The sequence below is a fragment of the Atractosteus spatula genome, unplaced genomic scaffold (genome assembly GCF_055471065.1).
Source record: "Atractosteus spatula isolate fAtrSpa1 unplaced genomic scaffold, fAtrSpa1.hap1 Scaffold_83, whole genome shotgun sequence".
Classification (NCBI taxonomy): domain Eukaryota; kingdom Metazoa; phylum Chordata; class Actinopteri; order Semionotiformes; family Lepisosteidae; genus Atractosteus; species Atractosteus spatula.
The window spans coordinates 69,365-91,465 of NW_028296916.1; the positions used below are offsets into that span (position 1 = coordinate 69,365).

The 22,101-nt window shown below is 47.0% G+C and overlaps 3 non-coding genes and 4 pseudogenes across 3 annotated transcripts; all 7 read left to right on the forward strand.

Moving 5' to 3' along the window:
- Nucleotides 1-13,598: 13,598 nt before the first annotated feature.
- LOC148805153 (5S ribosomal RNA) lies at nt 13,599-13,717 on the forward strand (annotated as a pseudogene).
- Nucleotides 13,718-14,254: 537 nt separating this feature from the next.
- Nucleotides 14,255-14,373, forward strand: LOC148805154 (5S ribosomal RNA). Its single transcript, XR_016090423.1, has one exon. It is a non-coding gene; the product is annotated as a 5S ribosomal RNA (ribosomal RNA).
- A 537-nt stretch (nt 14,374-14,910) lies between these two features.
- On the forward strand, nt 14,911-15,029 carry LOC148805155 (5S ribosomal RNA). Its single transcript, XR_016090421.1, has one exon. It is a non-coding gene; the product is annotated as a 5S ribosomal RNA (ribosomal RNA).
- A 537-nt stretch (nt 15,030-15,566) lies between these two features.
- On the forward strand, nt 15,567-15,685 carry LOC148805156 (5S ribosomal RNA; annotated as a pseudogene).
- Nucleotides 15,686-16,222: 537 nt separating this feature from the next.
- Nucleotides 16,223-16,341, forward strand: LOC148805157 (5S ribosomal RNA). Its single transcript, XR_016090422.1, has one exon. It is a non-coding gene; the product is annotated as a 5S ribosomal RNA (ribosomal RNA).
- Nucleotides 16,342-16,877: 536 nt separating this feature from the next.
- On the forward strand, nt 16,878-16,996 carry LOC148805158 (5S ribosomal RNA; annotated as a pseudogene).
- A 1,183-nt stretch (nt 16,997-18,179) lies between these two features.
- Nucleotides 18,180-18,298, forward strand: LOC148805159 (5S ribosomal RNA; annotated as a pseudogene).
- The last annotated feature ends 3,803 nt before the right edge of the window (nt 18,299-22,101 follow it).

Below are 22,101 nucleotides of genomic sequence, written 5' to 3' on the forward strand. Positions count from 1 at the left end.
AGGTACTGTAGTGTAGGTCCTCCTAGGAAAATATATTCAAAATTATAGTGGAACTGTACCATGTGCCTCATCTGTGTTCCAGAATGGGAATCCTAAAACTGCCACGGCTGGTCCTGACAGTGCTGTGGATCGCCTCGACACAGCCCCTTGAAGTTGTGGAACCCGGTCCTCCTACCAGCATAGTCCTGCAGGACGCTCCCGGATTGTTGTTAACAAATTGCAGAACACATACTCAGCGAGTGTATGTGCGGCTGGACCCAAGTGATGTGTTTCGGAAGCACATCAACATGAACAGTAGGGTGTCCTATCATGGCAGGCAGTGGGCTAAGGATGCTGTATGGCATGCCCAGCTAGACACTATACACATGCTCCGCCAGCTGAGGAAGGCAACAGTCAGCCAGGAGGAGATGACAGGCCTCAGCCGCCCCAAAAGGTTCTTGGGGGGTCTGATTGCTGCGGCCTCCGCCGTGGGTTCGCTATTTTCAGCTGGTCTGTTTGCTGCTAACACTGTCACCCTGACCACCCTGAGAAGGCAGGTGTCTGGGTTACGTAAGGAAATGCCAGAAATTCAGGACAGGCTGTATCAACAGCAGCAGCGGCTGGAAAGCCTAGGGAAAACCTTCCAGGGCACAATATTAGCAGTAAACCTTCATGCAGCAGTGTTAAATAACACCCTCCACACCGTGGGCAGGATTGTCGACGTGTTACAGTGGGATTATGCTTACGTGCAACAGGTCAGGATGCTGATGCAGGATTTGCTTAGGGAGCTTAGTGCCACGGTAACTAGCCTAGCCATGGGACAGATTCCAACCTACTTGGTTCCACTGTCCTTAGTAGAAGAAGTACTGAAGACAACCACTTCCGAGATGGTGCAGCCATTGCAGGTACATCTTGCATACAGTCTAGGCAGTGCCATTCCTATACATGTCAACCCCGAAGCCAAGGAAATAGGTTTCCTGTTGAACTTTCCCATCGTGAGTAGCAAGGATATCTATAGACTCAAGTCTATATCGAACGTTGGCTTCTGGAGGGGAGACATGCATGTGAAGTTGACCACCCCACCGCTCGTAGCTTACCAGGAGGATGATCCAAATTTGTATCTTGTTCCAAACCTGGAACTGTGTATATCAACCAAGGATATCCACTGGGTATGCCCGAGTAAGCCATTCCTTAGGGACACAACTCAGAGGTTGTGTGGTATCAGAAAGGGGGCTGCCACTGAAAAGTGTAAGGCCACAGTGACGAGCAAAAGTGAGGTTAATGAACCCCAGGTTGAGCAGGTGGGAAAGAAATGGCTGGTCAGCACACCACAGTTAACGGTTACAATAACCTATGACAGGCATGATACAGCTACCGAAGTGCAGCTACCCAACCAAACAGTTTCTCTACAAGTTCCTGAAGGAGCTATAGTGCATCTCAACGATTTAGCACTGTATCACCTGGAGTCAGAACTGTATGAAACGGAACTCGAGATTGTGGACGCTTTCAGAGGACACAGCGTTGACTTGGATGAGAGAATCCAAGAGACAGTAAGTCTTGAGGGTGTACAGGTAGTCGAATTTGTTCTTAACGACACAAACTTAAAAACTACACTGGTAGGTCCCAAGCACAGTCGTTGTGGATCCTCTGGGGCGCTAGGAACAATAAACGTGGTCATCTTGACACTGCTGCTGGGTAGCTGGATCATGGCTGGGGTAATGTGTTGGATGCTGTTCTCTCGTATCAAAGCCTTGTGGGGTAGTTTGAATGAGACAAAGGGAGCAATGGTTTATCACCGAAATCAGGTAACCACTCCCAAACGTCTGCCTGCTGCAGAGCTATCCGATACTGATAGTGAACTGCCGGAAGTTTAAGGTCTAGGGCTAATGATGATGCCCAATGCCTCATTCCTAGGTACCTTATAACTGAGAGCAGGTATACGCAATGTTCTTTCCAACACTATTTCCTGTACAAATTCTCGAGAGGTAGAACCCACCGTGGTACAACAAACATCACTTAACTCTGTTTTTGTTTTGAAGGCAACAACGCCTCAGGACCTCGTGACCTTCAAAAAGGGGGGATATGTAGCGGCAATGCTTGTTAATAAGACAGAATTAAGCGTTGGTATGCTCCTAAAGGAGGCCCCATCTCACCCTCCATCTCTGTGGTGCAACCACAGAGAAAGAATTCATGCAAGTTGATTTAAGATGTTTTTCTTTTGATAAGAAGCAAGCTCCCAGACGGGGATGCCATTAGCTAAGCCTGGCTATCATGATCAATGATCATCCATTGGCGCCTATCAGTCTAGGGAGTGCCGAATGGACATCTGGACTGCATTCCTAAGTGTCAAGAGTAAGTGACTTATATCTCACCTTGACCAACCAATCAGGGACTGGCAGGGCGTGGTAATACCACGTTGGTCTCCAATGCCCGCCAAACTCTCAACCAATCAGCACACATCTGGGTCTTGATCAAAAAGGGAGCGCAAGCTCAGTTCTGAGCTCTCCTTGGCCATTTTCGCGCATCCTCAGAGACAATCACGTGACAACTGCTGTTGTCTGCAAAAGGACTTGGACTTTGTTCTAAGCGCGAGGCCGAGGATCCCGTACGTACTCAGAATTCTACCAACGTGAATGCTCCGCTTGATCAACGGCAGCCTACAGTTGGACCCTCGTCGACAACCTGAATAGCTTATTCAGAAGCAGCGCTGGACCGGGAACGAACCAGTTTCTTCCCAGGCAAAAGAGTGACTTGTGAGGACTCGCGGTCACACTCTGTGCATAGAGACTTTCTACTAGCCAGCTGGTAGATCCCCTCGGAGCAACGACTGCCCTGTGCGCCACAGTCAGATTCCTCCGCCCTTCCTACTCCGAGCTGCACCTCGACTGGTTGGCCGGTAGCCAGAGGACGCCGACACAACGCCCATTGGACAACCGCTGCAACAGAGCCTGTCAGCTGGTTTGGTGTTCGTGCCGGGAAATTCCAAATCCATACACAATGGATAAGTAAACCCCATGTTCTACATTGCGTCTCGAGAATTCAATTGTACCTCAACACAAGTTGTTATCAATTTAATTCATGAGTAATGTATTTACTTCCGAGTTTAGAGTAACAGTGGGTAATAACACTGATTAGCGATTCGGTAACCGAACGATATATATTGAAATATATTCTCTGTTGTGTATCTCTTTGTGTTTGCATCTCTTCGAGATTATATACCTTGTATATTGATAACCCTCACAGTAAGGTCTGCCGCTTGTATCCAAGCAGACTAGTATATGTTTGGTGCACAGTTTATATTAATAAATGTATCTCGTGTATTGAACCCGTGTGTGTGCGTTGTTAGTTGTTCTGACGATTGATTTTCTAAAAGCCCCAACGAACAACCTCGTGATTACTGCTACAATTGATAATTGTCTCAGTAAACCCATCAAACCACTACAGGCTCCTTATCCAGGAGGCAGGCTCAGTGTTTTTCACGAGCATCAATGCACAGTTTTTGTGCAGGTTCATCTGAAAAGAAAAGACATCTCATGTCTCCCTCTGTCATCTGTGAGCTTCAGCAGTTGTCTTTGTGATGACCTTGCCGTTGTAATCACACACCACCTCTCCCTTCTGGAAACACCTGGAAGTCACAAACTTCTTCCCCTTCACAGGATCGTCAGTGATGCTCAGGCCTTCCCAGATTTGATACTTTATCAACTTTTTAATTTGCATGTCATTTGGTGGCAGTCCTGTGTTGGGCTTCCACTTCTCAAGCACTTCAGACACTGTTGATACATTGGCTGACCAGTCCATCTTCTCCATCTCCTTTCACAGCTGCTGACTTGGGCATTACAGCGCAGTTTAGTGAAGTAAAGATGAAACGGCTGATAAAACACAAATAAAATGCAATTAAGGTACATTCCAGATTTTCTTAAATACCGTACATGATTGGAGCTATGCAGGTGGAGGTCTTTTGTTCGGTATTAACATGGATTTTAATTGGCTTCTATGAAAATTGGCCATGGTGTGAGTGAGTCCTGTGATGGACTGGTGTCACATTATGGGTGATACAGTACTTTGCATCCACTGCTTGCCAGGATGGTTCCAGTTCTACCACAACCCTGAATTGAGTGGATGGGTATATCAATGTAGCCATCAACTTGCATGTTCCTCTTCTTCACTCAATGCAAAGGAAGCCAGCTGTTGTTTGAGGTTTTGTGCTCTTTAACAGGAATTATGACCATTTTTGTGCCCACTTGTTGAAACAACACTTTCTTTGCCATTGTAATTTCAACCTGTAATTTCAACCTGTAATAGCGAGAAAATAAAAATGAATACACCAAACTGTAAAAATCCCATCTATGTAATTTCTTACTTTTGTTGTATGAAAGTATTCTTACTGTCATGTTCTTTACCACCCCTGGGTGCTACAGGTGCTTCAGCTGGAGAAAGGACTGCAGGTAATACAGTACAAGAAGCTGCTCAGGCAAGGTGATGTCTTGCCCAGTCTGTGCAACACATCTCTCTTTGCAACACTTTGCAACACCTTCCAGCAATCCTTCGTACTTGGTTCTGGACTCTGCAACTGTCTATATCTGTGGGAGAAATTAATACTCATCAACTTTTTTTGTATTCAGATTAAAAGTACAACTGAAAGAAGTTTTAAAATGAAAATGACCTATTTTTAGTAATCTCTTGGCAACATTCTTACTGTTCTTCTTCTGAATATCCTTTAGGATACTTTGGAAGTTGATGATGAGGTTAGCCAGGCTGGGATCCTCTACTTTCACACTGATATCATTTAGGATGTAGCCCGGAAAATGGTTTATGTTCTTAATATAATTAGCAATTATATTAAGAACATATAATAACAGGTCGGGAGCTCTGAATGCGTCCCAGTCTGTACTATCAAAGCAGTCTATTAACTTGCTTTCCGCCTCCTCAGACCAACAACGCACTGACCTGTTCGCAATGGGGGAGGTCTTCAGCTTCTGTTTGTACTCAGGAAGCAACAGGAGAGCGATGTGGTCCGACTTACCGAAACTCGGTTTGGGAAGCGCTTTGTATGCTCCTTTTATTGTTGTGTAGCAGTGATCCAAAATATTGTCTCCTCTTGTCGGTACTGTGACATGCTGAATGTATTTTTGCAGTACTTTCCTCAGAGTGCAGTGGTTGAAGTCGCCAACTACAATTGAGACGGCTTCTGGGTGGGAGTTTTCGTGCTTGTTGATAATGTCGTGGAGTTCGCTATGTGCTGCTTCCACGCAGGCTTGAGGTTGAATGTAAACGGTTGTGATGATAGTGGCGGAAAACTCCCTCGGCAAATAAAAGGGTCGACATTTTATGGTCAGGTGTTCTAGATTCGGCGAGTAGGATTTAGAGATTACCTTCACGTCGGTGCACCACTTGCTGTTGACCAGGAAGCAGACGCCTCCTCCTTTGTGTTTGCCGGTTGCTTGGTGGTTTCTGTCCATGCGGTAAACGGTGAACCCCTTTGGCTGGATGGCGGTGTCCGGGACGCATGCATTCAGCCAGGTTTCAGTGAAGGCATAAATACAGCAGTCCCTCAGGTCCCTTTCCGCATTGATCCGACAATGTAGCTCATCTATCTTTTTGTCCAGTGACTGAACATTAGCTAACAAAATAGACGGCAGCGGTGGTCTGTGCGGACGCCTTCGTGGTCGCGCTAGTACGCCGCCTCGTCTCCCCCGGCGTCTGCCCACCTGTTGTTGTTGTTTGCCGCATCTTTGTCCGATCCAGCAGGTGGGGTCCGGTACGTGAAAAAAGTTGTTTGATGACATTAAGGAGTCTGTCCTCAGGTTTAAAAGCGTTTGTCTATCATAAGTAATGACAGACATTGAGCGTCCAACACAAAACAAGAGTATTAACGTATAAATAAACATTAAAACAGACACACAACGAGAGAGCTTTCTGTAAACCGTCGCCATCTTTCCATCTTTTCTTATATCCTTGCTGATGAGAATGAGAAATGCTATTTTCAAGACATTAACACGAATATAATTTTTACATTAATTCCAAGATACAAGAAAATGAATATCTTCAAAATATGCACTTTAATATACTTACTTAGTTTCTTTTTTGGAAATGGTCAGTGAACCAACCACTCCAGAGCTTGTCCTTCACCTTGAAATTATTTCCTGGAAATGCTGTAATCACAGAGGAGCTCTTCTCCCCTCAACAATGTCCCTTTTTGTCACAGACAGAATTATGACAGACTGTTCGTTGATTATAAATGACTTTCTTACAGCCCTTACATTGTCTTTTCTCTTTGATTGATTTATCCATCTTCCGATTTGCCTCCTTATCCGGGAGGCAGGCTCAGTGTTTTTCACGAGCATCAATGCACAGTTTTTGTGCAGGTTCATCTGAAAAGAAAAGACATCTCATGTCTCTCTCTGTCATCTGTGAGCTTCAGCAGTTGTCTTTGTGATGACCTTGCCATTGTAATCACACACCACCTCTCCCTTCTGGAAACACCTGGAAGTCACAAACTTCTTCCCCTTCACAGTGTAGTGTGCTCTCACGAGGCACCAGTTCTGTAGGTTTTGGGCATTTACGGGGACAATTATTAATTGTAGCCATAAATTACAAAGTTGATTCTTTTGATGGCTTTAGAATCCAACCATGCGATATAACTCAAACAACGCACACACACAGGTACTAATACACGAGGATACATTTATTAATACATAGAATATGCATGTAAACCTAACAGATCTTATCGAGAGGGTTATCAGAATACAAAAGGTATATATTCAGTCAGTTACGAAGAGTTACATATATCAAGAGGACATACGTTCAGTATATCATTCATTTAGACCGTTTTGTAAATGAACTTGGTTATAACTTCTACATTAGATACTTAAAACAAGTACATAACTCTTAGGAATTAAATTGATATCAACTGGTTGGGATAACAATTGAATTCTCGAGCAGTAATGCATTGAAGTTGAATACTCATCCAATCTCTGGGGATTCAGATCTCCTGCGGGCTCTCTGGCTCCGTGCCAGGCTGTGCTGTGCGGCTTGCGACGATGCACTGCTGATGCTCACTGACCGGCTAGTTAGTGTTGGCTTTAACTAGCAGAGTTTGTGCAGAGGAGAAAAGATGAATGTGGGTCCCAGCAAGTCATGAAGCACTAGTTCTGAATAGTGATTCAGCTGTCCACAGTTCCGACCTGTTCACGAGGCTTGCTGCTGATGCTAACCTCGGGTGGATCCTTTGGTTACTCTCTGTCAACCTCCGCTCTCGACTCTTAGAACAGAGGAAAGTTCTGGCACTTGGACACACTGGCCGTTCCGTGGTTGTCCAGGCTCAGGATGGTCAGGAGGCGCGCTGCGAGAATGTCCTGCCCTTGGGAGCCTTCTGCTCCTGGGCCGTCCTGCCCTGGAATTCTCCTTTAGAATTCTCCTTAGAAAAGTCTTTAGAATAGTCTTGGAGCTCTGTGTTGCCTGTTTTTACCTGGAGGAACTTCAGCTCATTCATTGGCTGAAAGTTCCATGGGCATCAGAATCCCACGTGGGTTACTCGGCCCTACTAGTCCCTGATTGGTTGATCAAGGTGAGATATGAGTCACTTACTCCTGACACTTAGGAATGTAGTCCAGATGTCCATCTGGCACTCCCTAGACAGATAGGCGCCAATGGATGACCATTGATCATGATAGCCAGGCTTAGCTAAGTGCATCCCCCTTTGGGAGCTGTCCCTTATCAAAAGAAAACATCTTTAAATCAGCCTGCATGAATACTTTCTCTGTGGCTGCACCACAGAGAGGGAGAGTGAGATGGGGCCTCATTTAGGAAAGCATAGCGACGCTTAATTCTGTCTTATTTATAAGCATTGCCGCTACATATCCCCCCTTTTTGAAGGTCACGAGGTCCTGAGGCGTTGTTGCCTTCAAAACAAAACAGAGTTAAGTGATGTCCCTTGTCATTAGAACATTAACCTTAAATGTCCACATTACTCCTCGAGAATTCATAACGGAACCAGCATTGGGAACAAACAGGATGAATAAAATCTGGAGTATGTATAAACACGGTAGGAGACATCATCTCAGTCTAGGCATTACACATCAGGAAGTTCACTGTCAATATCTGATACCTCTGTAGGCAGATATTTGGGAAGAAGTAACTTCCTTTCTTTTGACATGCTACCTTTGACTCATTCATGCTACCCGGAGTACATCTTGATGTAAGAGTACAGCATTCAGAGTACACTGTCAGTCATGACCCAGCTACCCGGCAGTAGTGTTACAATAACAACAGTTCCTTTTCCCAGCCCCCCTGATAAACCACGACACCTGTGTTGGGCACCTGCCAGGGTGGGTTGGAGGTTTGTTCCATTAAAGCAAACTAACTACCTGTACCTCTTCAGGGCGTAGTGTTTCTTGGATTTCTATCCAATTCAATAGTGTGGCACCTGAAGGCATCCACGACCTCCAGTTTGGTCTTATGTTGTCTGGTTCCAGACCGTACAGTGTTAAGTTACCATGCTGTACTATGGCCTCCTTGGGAACTTGCAGGAGACTGTTGGTTAGGTAGCTGCATTGTGGTAGCTGTATCATGCCTGTCACAAGTCATAGTGACAGTTAAGTGTGGTGTGCTGACCAGCCATTTACTTCCCACCTGCTCTTCATGGGGTTCATTAACCTCCCTCTGTTCGTTAGTAGCTTTACACCCTTCATTGGTGAATCATTTAGACACAGCCAATGGATAGCTTTGGTAGCCATACCCATCTCAAGATTTGGAACCAAATTCAATCTTGGATTGCCTTCTGGGTGAGCTCTGAGCGATGGGGTGGTTAATGTCACATACTCCTCTACTGAGAAGAGTGGAATCAAGTGGGTTGGAAATTGTGCCATGGCTAGACTGGCTACAGTGGCACTGAACTCCCTTAACAGGTCTTGTGTCAACATTCTGGCCTGTTGCACACAAGCATAAACCCACTGTATAACACCGGCAATCATGTCCACTGGTTGGGGGATAAGGTTTAACCCTGTTGCATAGGAAGTTGCCTGTAGGGTTTTCCCTAAGCTTTCCAACTTTTGCTGCTGTTGATACAGTCTGTCACTACCCTCTGGCATCTCTGACACCTGCCTTCTTGGGGCAGTCAGGGTAAGAGTGCCAGTAGCAAACAAACCTACCAAAAATAGCAAACGCACAACAGTGGCAGCAGCGATCAGTCCTCCTAAAAGTCTTTTAGGGTGGCTGATCTCAGTCATCTCCTTCTGAGTGACTGTCGCCTTTCTAAGCTGGCGCAGTATGTACATGGTGTCTTTCTCAGTATGCCATGTGGCATCTTGGGCACCAACATCCTGGAAATCTGGGGAGATCTGACGCAGCTGTTGATGCTCCTCCTCCATTTCCAGGGCATCTGCTTTTTCGATTTGTTCATGCCTGTGCTCTAGGAACCCTGCAGGGGGTGGTGCAGCGGTGGAGCATGCCTGAACCTCGGCTGAGTGATCATCTGGAGCACCTGAGTGATCTGGACTTGTTACCCCAGTCTCACTGTTCAGGTCTACCCTGCAAACTTCCTGATTGAGGAATCCCTCTATCGGCATGTTTACAATCGTTCGCTGGGCGTGGGTGTAGGGCACCTGCTCGCTCCCCCCTTCCCTCGCTAGGGGTTCAGGGAGCTGCCCCAGCAGTGGGATAGCTAGTTCACTGTCTTTGAACTCACTATCACCCACCAGGCCCATGTCAGTGCGGGCGGGGGTTCTGACACCCCCCTTTGCCGTGTTCTGCACTAACAGGCGGGTGGCTTGACCATCCAGCTCCAGTCTGGCTGAACCACTGTTGGTCAGACTCAGACTGACAGACTGAGCTGGTGGCTGTAAGAAAACCGGCTCGGCTTTCATTCCCTGTCCCTTCCGGGGGACTGGGTGTGTTGGAAACCCTGCCGTTGAGGCAGGAACAATCAGGTCAGTCTCACTCACTATCTGGTAGTTGTGAGAAATAATGTTACCTGACTGCAGGTTCCCTGGGTCACAGCAGAGGGAATCGGCATCTGGGATCAGGTGTGTCCACAGTGCAGTAGTCTCAGCGTCCAGCTGGACCTCCTCTCTAACCTGTGAATGTTGCACCAGGGGCACCTGGCGGTGGCCCCGTGACAGCTGCTCAAGCAGATCCTCACTAATAGAGGACCTCTCAGGGCTAAGGGTGAGGGCTACATCACCAACCTGCTCTCCTGCCATCTGGATCCCTTCCACCACTGCAGGGTGGTGGTCCTGACCCCTCTTGGGTGCCAGGGTGCACAGGGAAAGCTCCTTTTCATCGCCAGGTGGGGAGATCTGCTCCTCTTTAGGGATGTAAAAGGGGTGTGCTTTACCTGGTGGATCAGGCGGCTGCTTGGAGCACCGCTTCTGTGGCATGGAGGCTGTTGTGACCTCAGCCGGGACATGACTTCCCTGTATATCCGGGGAACAAGAAAATATTTTTATTTCTTGTCCAGAGGGAACAGAAGGAATCTCCACATAGGCTTCTGTGTTCGGTGGGCACTGTGTGAGCACAGTCTGCCTCTTGGCCCCCCTTCCTTCTGTACAGAAGGCTTAGGAGCCTTGACCTGTTTCCACACCTTGCCTTTCTGGTGATCCACCAAAGGTTCCTCTCTGAGTCGCATGCCCTTTTCTTTTTCTACCCGTTTGAGCTTGCTGTATGACATCAAACACCTTTCAACCTCAGTGTCAATCAATGTCTCACTGTGTAAGACATCTCCCATGGCAGCCTTGAGGTAAAAGCTTCCTGCTTTTCCTCTCTGTTTTACTGCCTGCTCTGTGACTTCAGGGGTGGAGTCAGCACTCGCTTGGGAGTGGCTGACCTCATCCAGGCAGGAACCCTTCCATTCAATCAGATAGACTGAGGGAGGGAGAGGGGGTCTCCGCCTCCTCCAGTGGAGAGTATCAGCTCATTCACGCTTCCGGCAGCCTTGGGGAGCGGTTGTCTCTGTCCTAATAAAACTTGTTCAAGCCTGGCCAGGCGGGCGGCTACTGAATCCTTTTGTTCAGCTTTATCTAGCCCTTTCTCTTCCCCGGTGTTCTCATGGAACTTAGGACGCTGGGTGTGGTCCTGTGTGCCTGCTTTGGAACGGGGCTTAGCCAGCTCAGGAGCCTGTGCTCCTTCAAGCAGGGGGGAATTAACCCTGCTGGCTCTGACGGCGAACACAGTCGCTTTAACAGCTTTTTGCTCAGAGCGACTTTGGACATCATACTCCCAGGCTTTCTGCACGAATCTCTTAATATCAGTCATTTTCATGGTCTGTGCATCTGTATGCATTAAGATCATCTTTCTGACTGACGGGTGGAGATTCGCAATGAATAAACCCTTGAAATGTGTGTTCTCTTCACAACCCTCATCATTTCGCCCTGCAAAATAAGTTCATCTAAGTCTCTCGTAATATTCGCGAGGGGACTCTGCTCTCTCGTGCTTAATGTTAAGGGCGGCGGCTATCGCGGCAGTCGGGTCAATAAACGCACTGTATTCTGATAAGTGCTTGACACAGCTCTTCAAAGTCATCACAGACTTTCTTCATCTGCCTAGCCATCCACTCATGTACAGCTCTGCTGCTAGTTTTCCTGACCAGAAACACTTTTTCCTGTTCTGTAGCGTTTGGCAGGTACTGCAGGGTATACCTGAGGTCTTGAATATAACTCTCGATATTATTCTCTGACACTGCAGGGTCAAATCTCTCCATGTCCTTCGCTAGCTCTCTCAGAGAATGGAGGTTTATTCTCCTAGCTTCTCCGCTGATGGAGATATGACGGAGATCGTGGTCAGACCTGTCGCTGCTAGAGAGAGTGCTTAATAGCGACTTGAATTCAGACCTTTTAGCAACCATCGTTAAACTTAAAGAGTATTACTTTTCAGTACGAAATCACAGTTCTACCACAGAAAACCACAAGATCAAGTATGCAATCAACCCAGTAGATCGCAAAAGATCACAAAACAATCAAGCACTGCTTAAAGAGCAAGGGGAACTTTTTTCCTTTCGGCTTTCAGCACACTGTATTGTCGAGTATGAAACCCGCGGTGTTTTATATTGAATTATTCCGCTTGGTTGACTCATTTCAGTCTTACCATAGCCCGTCCAGGGACGCCAATAAATGTAGTGTGCTCTCTGAAGGCACCAGTTCTGTAGGGTTTGGGCATGTACGGGGACATTTATTAATTGTAGCCGTAAATCACAAAATGATTCTTTTGATGGCCTAAGAATCCAACCATGCGATATAACTCAAACAACGCACACACACACGGGTACTAATACACGAGGATACATTTATTAATACATAAAATATGCATATAAACCTAACAGATCTTATCGAGAGGGTTATCAGAATACAAAAGGTATATATACAATCAGTTACAAAGAGTTACATATATCAAGAGGACATACGTTCAGTATATCATTCATTTAGATCGTTTCATAAAGTGAACTTGGTTACAACTTCTACATTAGATACTGAAAACAAGTACATAACTCTTAGGAATTAAATTGATATCAACTGGTTGGGATAACAATTGAATTCTCAAGCTGTAATGCATTGAAGTTGAATACTCATCCAATCTCTGGGGATTCAGATCTCCTGCGGGCTCTCTGGCTCCGTGCCAGGCTGTGCTGTGCTGCAGATGCTCACTGACCGGCTAGTTAGTGTTGGCTTTAACTAGCAAAGTTTGTGCACAGGAGAAAAGATGACTGTGGGTCCCAGCAAGTCAGGAAGAGGACCGGTTCATTCCTGATGAAGCGCTAGTTCTGAATAGTGATTCAGCTGTCCACAGTTCCGACCTGTTCACAAGGCTTGCTGCTGGTGCTTACCTCAGGTGGATCCTCTGGTTACTCTCTGGCAACCTCCGCTCTAGACTCTTAGAACAAAGGAAAGTTCTGGCACTCGGACACACTGGCCGTTCCGTGGTTGTCCGGGCTGAGTCTTAGGATGGTCAGGAGGCGCACTGCGAGAATGTCCTGCCCTTGGGAGCCTTTTGCTCCTGGGCCGTCCTGCCCTGGAATTCTCCTTTGAATTCCCTTTAGAAAAGTCCAGGAAATAGTCTCTCAGGCCCTCTGTGTTGCCTGTTTTTACCTGGAGGAACTTCAGCTCGTTCATTGGCTGAAAGTTCCATGGGCATCAGAGTCCCACGTGGGTTACTCGGCCCTACCAGTCCCTGATTGGTTGATCAAGGTGAGATGTGAGTCACTTACTCCTGACACTTAGGAATGCAGTCCAGATGTCCATCTGGCACACCCTAGACAGATAGGCGCCAATGGATGACCATTGATCATGATAGCCAGGCTTAGCTAAGTGCATCCCCATTTGGGAGCTGTCCCTTATCAAAAGAAAACATATTTAAATCAGCCTGCATGAATAGTTTCTCTGTGGCTGCACCACAGAGATGAACAGAGAGATGGGGCCTCATTAGAAAAAGCACAGCAACACTTAATTCTGTCTTATTAACAACCATTGCCGCTACAAGTGAAAGGCTGAAGTGAAATAGAGCGGGGACGAAGGCAGTGAAGAGAGAGAACGTGGGAAGACGAGAAAAACGCAAGGGAAAAAAAGCAGCGTCGTAAAAGAGCTGACGGAGCTGTCCTCTCTATAAGAAGGGTGCCAGCGAGACTTGTTTTCGCTTACGTCCACACCCCCTTGAGCACGCCTGATCTCGTCTGATCTCGGAAGCTAAACAGGGACAGGCCTGGTTAGTACTTGGATGGGAGACCGCCTGGGAATACCAGGTGCTGTAAGCTTTTAAGCGCAGGAGGCGCCCTATCCCCGCTCGCTCGCTCATTCCCCTGTTCACACGTGCAGTGCGGCTTGTCCGTCTGTTTATTTGTCAGCTTTGGCGAGACACGGGTGCTTGTGTATTAGTGTGAGCGTTTTTTATTCTGATCGTGAACAGTTTTACAAGTCCGCAAAGGATCGAGGAAAGGTTTATCGCCAGCTGAAAAGAGACACAGCGCTTCGGCTGTGGAGACTTGTTCGGCTGGCGTTCGGGGAGTCGCGTTTTTCAGAATTGTATTGAGATCGTTTTCCACAGAGCTCAGATGTCAAAGCACAGCAGCAGCTCTCCACAGCGATCCTCTATAGCGCCCTTTCTCCCGCAGCTCCGTCCTCATTGGAAGGAAGCAAGAGTGAAAGGCTGAAGTGAAATAGAGCGGGGACGAAGGCAGTGAAGAGAGAGAACGTGGGAAGAAGAGAAAAACGCAAGGGAAATAAAGCAGCGTCGTAAAAGAGGTGACGGAGCTGTCCTCTCTATAAGAAGGGTGCCAGCGAGCCTTGCACTCGCTTACGGCCACACCCTCTTGAGCACGCCTGATCTCGTCTGATCTCGGAAGCTAAACAGGGACGGGCCTGGTTAGTACTTGGATGGGAGACCGCCTGGGAATACCAGGTGCTGTAAGCTTTTAAGCGCAGGAGGCGCCCTATCCCCGCTCGCTCGCTCATTCCCCTGTTCACACGTGCAGTGCGGCTTGTCCGTCTGTTTATTTGTCAGCTTTGGCGAGACACGGGTGCTTGTGTATTAGCGTGAGCGTTTTTTATTCTGATCGTGAACAGTTTTACAAGTCCGCAAAGGATCGAGGAAAGGTTTATCGCCAGCTGAAAAGAGACACGGCGCTTCGGCTGTGGAGACTTGTTCGGCTGGCGTTCGGGGAGTCGCGTTTTTCAGAATTGTATTGAGATCGTTTTCCACAGAGCTCAGATGTCAAAGCACAGCAGCAGCTCTCCACAGCGATCCTCTATAGCGCCCTTTCTCCCGCAGCTCCGTCCTCATTGGAAGGAAGCAAGAGTGAAAGGCTGAAGTGAAATAGAGCGGGGACGAAGGCAGTGAAGAGAGAGAACGTGGGAAGAAGAGAAAAACGCAAGGGAAATAAAGCAGCGTCGTAAAAGAGGTGACGGAGCTGTCCTCTCTATAAGAAGGGTGCCAGCGAGCCTTACACTCGCTTACGGCCACACCCCCTTGAGCACGCCTGATCTCGTCTGATCTCGGAAGCTAAACAGGGACGGGCCTGGTTAGTACTTGGATGGGAGACCGCCTGGGAATACCAGGTGCTGTAAGCTTTTAAGCGCAGGAGGCGCCCTATCCCCGCTCGCTCGCTCATTCCCCTGTTCACACGTGCAGTGCGGCTTGTCCGTCTGTTTATTTGTCAGCTTTGGCGAGACGCGGGTGCTTGTGTATTAGCGTGAGCGTTTTTTATTCTGATCGTGAACAGTTTTACAAGTCCGCAAAGGATCGAGGAAAGGTTTATCGCCAGCTGAAAAGAGACACGGCGCTTCGGCTGTGGAGACTTGTTCGGCTGGCGTTCGGGGAGTCGCGTTTTTCAGAATTGTATTGAGATCGTTTTCCACAGAGCTCAGATGTCAAAGCACAGCAGCAGCTCTCCACAGCGATCCTCTGTAGTGCCCTTTCTCCCGCAGCTCCGTCCTCATTGGAAGGAAGCAAGAGTGAAAGGCTGAAGTGAAATAGAGCGGGGACGAAGGCAGTGAAGAGAGAGAACGTGGGAAAAAGAGAAAAACGCAAGGGAAAAAAAGCAGCGTCGTAAAAGAGGTGACGGAGCTGTCCTCTCTATAAGAAGGGTGCCAGCGAGCCTTGCTCTCGCTTACGGCCACACCCCGTTGAGCACACCTGATCTCGTTTGATCTCGGAACCTAAACAGGGATGGGCCTGGTTAGTACTTGGATGGGAGACCGCCTGGGAATACCAGGTGCTGTAAGCTTTTAAGCGCAGGAGGCGCCCTATCCCCGCTCGCTCGCTCATTCCCCTGTTCACACGTGCAGTGCGGCTTGTCCGTCTGTTTATTTGTCAGCTTTGGCGAGACACGGGTGCTTGTGTATTAGCGTGAGCGTTTTTTATTCTGATCATGAACAGTTTTACAAGTCCGCAAAGGATCGAGGAAAGGTTTATCGCCAGCTGAAAAGAGACACAGCGCTTCGGCTGTGGAGACTTGTTCGGCTGGCGTTCGGGGAGTCGCGTTTTTCAGAATTGTATTGAGATCGTTTTCCACAGAGCTCAGATGTCAAAGCACAGCAGCAGCTCTCCACAGCGATCCTCTGTAGTGCCTTTTCTCCCGCAGCTCCGTCCTCATTGGAAGGAAGCAAGAGTGAAAGGCTGAAGTGAAATGGAGCGGGGACGAAGGCGGTGAAGAGAGAGAACGTGGGAAGAAGAGAAAAACGCAAGGGAAAAAAAGCAGCGTCGTAAAAGAGGTGTCGGAGCTGTCCTCTCAATAAGAAGGGTGCCAGCGAGCCTTGCTCTCGCTTACGGCCACACCCCCTTGAGAACGCCTGATCTCGTCTGGTCTCGGAAGCTAAACAGGGATGGGCCTGGTTAGTACTTGGATGGGAGACCACCTGGGAATACCAGGTGCTGTAAGCTTTTAAGCGCAGGAGGCGCCCTATCCCCGCTCGCTCGCTCATTCCCCTGTTCACACGTGCAGTGCGGCTTGTCCGTCTGTTTATTTGTCAGCTTTGGCGAGACACGGGTGCTTGTGTATTAGCGTGAGCGTTTTCTATTCTGTCATGAACAGTTTTACAAGTCCGCAAAGGATCGAGGAAAGGTTTATCGCCAGCTGAAAAGAGACACAGCCCTTCGGCTGTGGAGACTTGTTCGGCTGGCGTTCGGGGAGTCGCGTTTTTCAGAATTGTATTGAGATCGTTTTCCACAGAGCTCAGATGTCAAAGCACAGCAGCAGCTCTCCACAGCGATCCTTTATAGCGCTCTTTCTCCCGCAGCTCCGTCCTCATTGGAAGGAAGCAAGAGTGAAAGGCTGAAGTGAAATAGAGCGGGGACGAAGGCAGTGAAGAGAGAGAACGTGGGAAGAAGAGAAAAACGCAAGGGAAAAAAAGCAGCGTCGTAAAAGAGGTGACGGAGCTGTCCTCTCAATAAGAAGGGTGCCAGCGAGCCTTGTTCTGGCTTACGGCCACACCCCCTTGAGCACGCCTGATCTCGTCTGATCTCGGAACCTAAACAGGGATGGGCCTGGTTAGTACTTGGATGGGAGACCGCCTGGGAATACCAGGTGCTGTAAGCTTTTAAGCGCAGGAGGCGCCCTATCCCCGCTCGCTCGCTCATTCTCCTGTTCACACTTGCAGTGCGGCCTGTCCGTCTGTTTATTTGTGAGTTTTGGCGAGACACGGGTGCTTGTGTATTACCGTGAGCGTTTTTTATTCTGATCATGAACAGTTTTACAAGTCCGCAAAGGATCGAGGAAAGGTTTATCGCCAGCTGAAAAGAGACACGGCGCTTCGGCTGTGGAGACTTGTTCGGCTGGCGTTCGGGGAGTCGCGTTTTTCAGAATTGTATTGAGATCGTTTTCCACAGAGCTCAGATGTCAAAGCACAGCAGCAGCTCTCCACAGCGATCCTCTGTAGTGCCCTTTCTCCCGCAGCTCCGTCCTCATTGGAAGGAAGCAAGAGTGAAAGGCTGAAGTGAAATAGAGCGGGGACGAAGGCAGTGAAGAGAGAGAACGTGGGAAAAAGAGAAAAACGCAAGGGAAAAAAAGCAGCGTCGTAAAAGAGGTGACGGAGCTGTCCTCTCAATAAGAAGGGTGCCAGCGAGCCTTGCTCTCACTTATGGCCACACCCCCTTGAGAACGTCTGATCTTGGAAGCTAAACAGGGATGGGCCTGGTTAGTACTTGGATGGGAGACCGCCTGGGAATACCAGGTGCTGTAGGCTTTTAAGCGCAGGAGGCGCCCTATCCCTGCTCGCTCGCTCATTCCCCTGTTCACACGTGCAGTGCGGCTTGTCCGTCTGTTTATTTGTCAGCTTTGGCGAGACACGGGTGCTTGTGTATTAGCGTGAGCGTTTTTTATTCTGATCATGAACAGTTTTACAAGTCAGCAAAGGATCGAGGAAAGGTTTATCGCCAGCTGAAAAGAGACACAGCGCTTCGGCTGTGGAGACTTGTTCGGCTGGCGTTCGGGGAGTCGCGTTTTTCAGAATTGTATTGAGATCGTTTTCCACAGAGCTCAGATGTCAAAGCACAGCAGCAGCTCTCCACAGCGATCCTCTATAGCGCCCTTTCTCCCGCAGCTCCATCCTCATTGGAAAGAAGCAAGAGTGAAAGGCTGATGTGAAATAGAGCGGGGACGAAGGCAGTGAAGAGAGAGAATGTGGGAAGAAGAGAAAAACGCAAGGGAAAAAAAGCAGCGTCGTAAAAGAGGTGACGGAGCTGTCCTCTCTATAAGAAGGGTGCCAGCGAGCCTTGTTCTTGCTTACGGCCACACCCCCTTGAGCACGCCTGATCTCGTCTGATCTTGGAAGCTAAACAGGGATGGGCCTGGTTAGTACTTGGATGGGAGATCGCCTGGGAATACCAGGTGTTGTAAGCCTTTAATTGCACGAGGCACCCAATCTTCGCTCATTCTCCTGTTAACACGTGCAGTGTGGCTTTTTGGCTTTTTATTTGTCAGCTTTGGTGAGACACATGTGCTTGTGTATTAGCATGAGCGTTTTTTATTCTCATCATGAACCTTATATACTGTATCTCTACATCCCATAACCTTTAACGGCAGGTGCCTGGGTGTGGACATGTTGTGATGTAATATTTAATTTAAAAGTAAACATTTTAGTAAAGTCTGTTATATTGTTAAAATCTATAAGCGTTATAAATATCAATTTTTGCTCGTGCGTATAATTTATCGCTGCTAAATGTGTCTTATTCAATTATTTTAACACTTTTATGACCTATCCACTAAAATATAAAGACCTGCCCTACAACGCTCTTCTCAAAAGATAAAATAAGTTTTACATTTTTTGATTCAATGTAATTTCTTTTCTAGAGAAACACATCATTTGAGGCTTGGGTTGCATGTTAATATTTTTAAGGTTTAAAGACTTTACGTTCACGGTACGTGGAAAATCATTTCAAACTTTTGAAAAGTTGTTGAGAATTTGTCATTGAAATAAGCTTACATATTTTAATTCAACGTGATTACTTTTCACTTTCGATAAAACACGTGTGATTTTGGGGTGGGGGATATGGTGGGGCGTTCTAAAACATCACAACCATTTGAAAAATGTCTTGAGCTATGTAGGCATGGTTACAAATTTGGAGTTTATGCTTAAATTAGCCGACTTGCCGGTTTTGAAGTGTGACACCTGAGCTGTCAGGCCCCGATATTGACTGCTGCGAAGATGGCTTCTTTGAGTAGTGAATCATCGGATTCCTCTGCTATGCAAACTGAAGAAGTAGGTTGCTAAAATATTTTTTCTGATAGTGGAATTGTATTTTCAATCTGCGTTTAGCGTATTTCGTTTTCAACACTTTGTCTTCTTTTTAGCAAAAGCTGACCCAGCACTCAGTGGTGTGTGACAGTGGCTGTCATGTGAACTCTGACGGTGATTCAGGTGTTGGGGGTCCGTCAACGACTGATGAAGAGTTGCTACAAATGGTAAATATTAAACCACAGCAAGTTCGAAGCAAACGAAAAACTCTAACACAAAAGAGGCATTACAATTGTAAATATTTTAGGTAAAAAGCATGCCTATTTATTTTGTTAAGCCTTCCTTTTCTTTTTTCCTTTAATAGAATAATGAAGAGGTCGACGCATCAATCTTCAAACTACCATCAAGCTTGAATGTTTCGTGTCTGTTCATGTGTGTTCACCAAAATGTGATTAATGATGATATTCAACCTAGTTTAGCTATCGATGGCTCTAATGAGCCCGATGCTATGGATCAGATTGTAAAGTCGGTGGTATGTTGCACCTTCAACCATTGTTTAAAGGGGGTTGTGGTTGATGAATGCGCGGCCCGTTTGATTAATCATCCAGGTCAACGGGGTCACACATGCCTAGTTGTCGGGTGCGCGGATGGGTACTGTGGTGTCTCTGGGGGAAAGTTTATGTAAATGAAAGTAGTACTCACACCACACTTTTCTTTCCTGAGTTTCGTGGCTTTTCTTCCTCCAACTATCTTCCAAATACAGTCCGTAATCCGTTCCCTTAATCCTGATCCGATCCGAGTTCCAAAAGTCCGTAATAAAGCCAATCCGCGATGTATCCTTATCCAGTGTCCGTAATCCAAAAACCATAAACCTTTTCTCCTTTCAGTAGTCCGTTATTCTTTAGCCCGATCTTTAACATACACCTCTTTCCTCTCTTTTCCTCCAAACCGCATTCACCTTATCGGCTTCCGCCCTGTTCACTGCCTCCGGGGCACTTATATTTTGGTTCCTGATGTGGCTCAGCTGTGTCTCATTGTTTCTCAGGGTAGACCCTTTCCATGTACCGGTCAGCTGATTCTTTTTGGCAGCCATTTTGCTAAGGTCCATATCTAGTATTTTAAGTAGGTCATTCCGAAAATACCTGTTATGAATGACCCTTCCCCTGGTCATGTTACAGTACAAAGATGTGTTGTTTGCCGCATTAGAAATTTATAAGTGTCTCAGTTTAGCCCGAATTTTATCGGCTGTTCTGTACATCGCCAGTGGCCTGGGTGCCTATACTTTTACAGATGATACTGAGCGGAGTATAAAGCACTTGCTGAGAAAAATAATTGACGACCGCTCGCCATATGAGTATGTACGCTCCTTACTTGTAAAGGTAGATGGAAAAATACTACACGTGACTTTTGGTGCGTTGCAAAACTTATTTTATACTTATTTATACATATTTTTACAGAAAAGAAAAAAGATCTATGTAAAACCAGGGCTGTGAAATACTCGCAATGTGAATAGAGCTTTCACTCTGTTTTACAGACACAGGTGTGCCATCGTGAGAAGAATGAAAAATTTCGAATGTATACGTAAGAATTCTTACAAAAAGTGCTTTACACTCTTCTTTCTGCAAAGCTTGAAATGAAAATCAATTAACTGAATACTAATGTCCTTGAATTTGTTAAAGAGATAGATGTGCATGTAAAGAACATGAGTGAAATTACTGCGATTCTGATGTTTTCAGATCAGAAACTGAAGCCTGGCGGATTCAGCGGTGTGTATTCCAAAACACAACGTATTTTACATAGATCCTGTGGTAACACCGTCCCTCTGATCACTCAGGCTAATTTATTTTCTCTGTTAGGGTCGCCCAGTTCGGTGTTCACGGCTATAGAAATGGCGAGAGAAAGGGCGTTATGAATGCTTTTTCAGATGCTGCTGAGTTTCTGAACAATGTTGGGGCGATAGCTACAACTAATTTTCTGCACCAACATTTAATTGGCGATTGCAAGCAGTAGTCTGTAATGTGTGTGAAAAGTTTAAAAGTGTATACTGGGATGTTTCTGTAATTTAAAACCTACTGATGAAATAAAGTGGTTCACATTTCACATGCTATTTGTCCTGCGAGTTCTTTCTGTGACACTTTACTCAGTCAGTGTGTGTGTGTGTGTGTGTGTGTGTGTGTGTGTGTGCTCACATCCCGGAAACTCGCGGCCCTCACCAGACTTCCCACACCGCCGATTCCCTAGGGTTATAATAGATTGCATTCAAACCTGCAGCAGACATTATCACCTTCCATCCCTCATCGCTAATACGCGCTTTCACACACTTATTTATAAATCGAAGGGGATGCGGTGGTGGGCATTTGTACCCTGAGGCCTGGGGCTGCTCGGGGTGGAAGGCGGGACAACAACACTCATTATGACACACCATTGGCTCTGGAGGGGGCGGGACATCCACCCATAACATTGCACCATTGGCCGATAAGGGGGCAGGACATCTGCCCATGGCGGCCTCCCATTGGCTGAAAAAGGGGGCGTGGTACCTGTCAAAAAGTTTGATGAAAGGTGTCGCTTTATTCTACTCCCGGGCCAAAAACAGCCCTCGGATCATCAACTCAATCAGGAACTCCCAGTCTCACAACTGCATTCCCTCGGTGTTTCCCTACCACCCTAACCCAATTTCTATCCCCAGGACCATCATTAACAATGACTACATTTTACAGGACGATCCCTCCATTGGTACTCTTTTTTCCGACCGCCCAATCATCTCTTATCGCTGACCACCACATAAGCTTCTTGTTCACAGCTCCCTCGCACTCAGCACCGTCCCCTGCAATAGCACTCGCTGCATCACTTGCAAATACATATCTACCGACATTCAGGGCATCACAGGACAATTCCGGATAACCCTGACAACATCCTGTATCTCATTTACTGTATCTCTTGCAAAAAATACCCAGCTATCTACATTTGG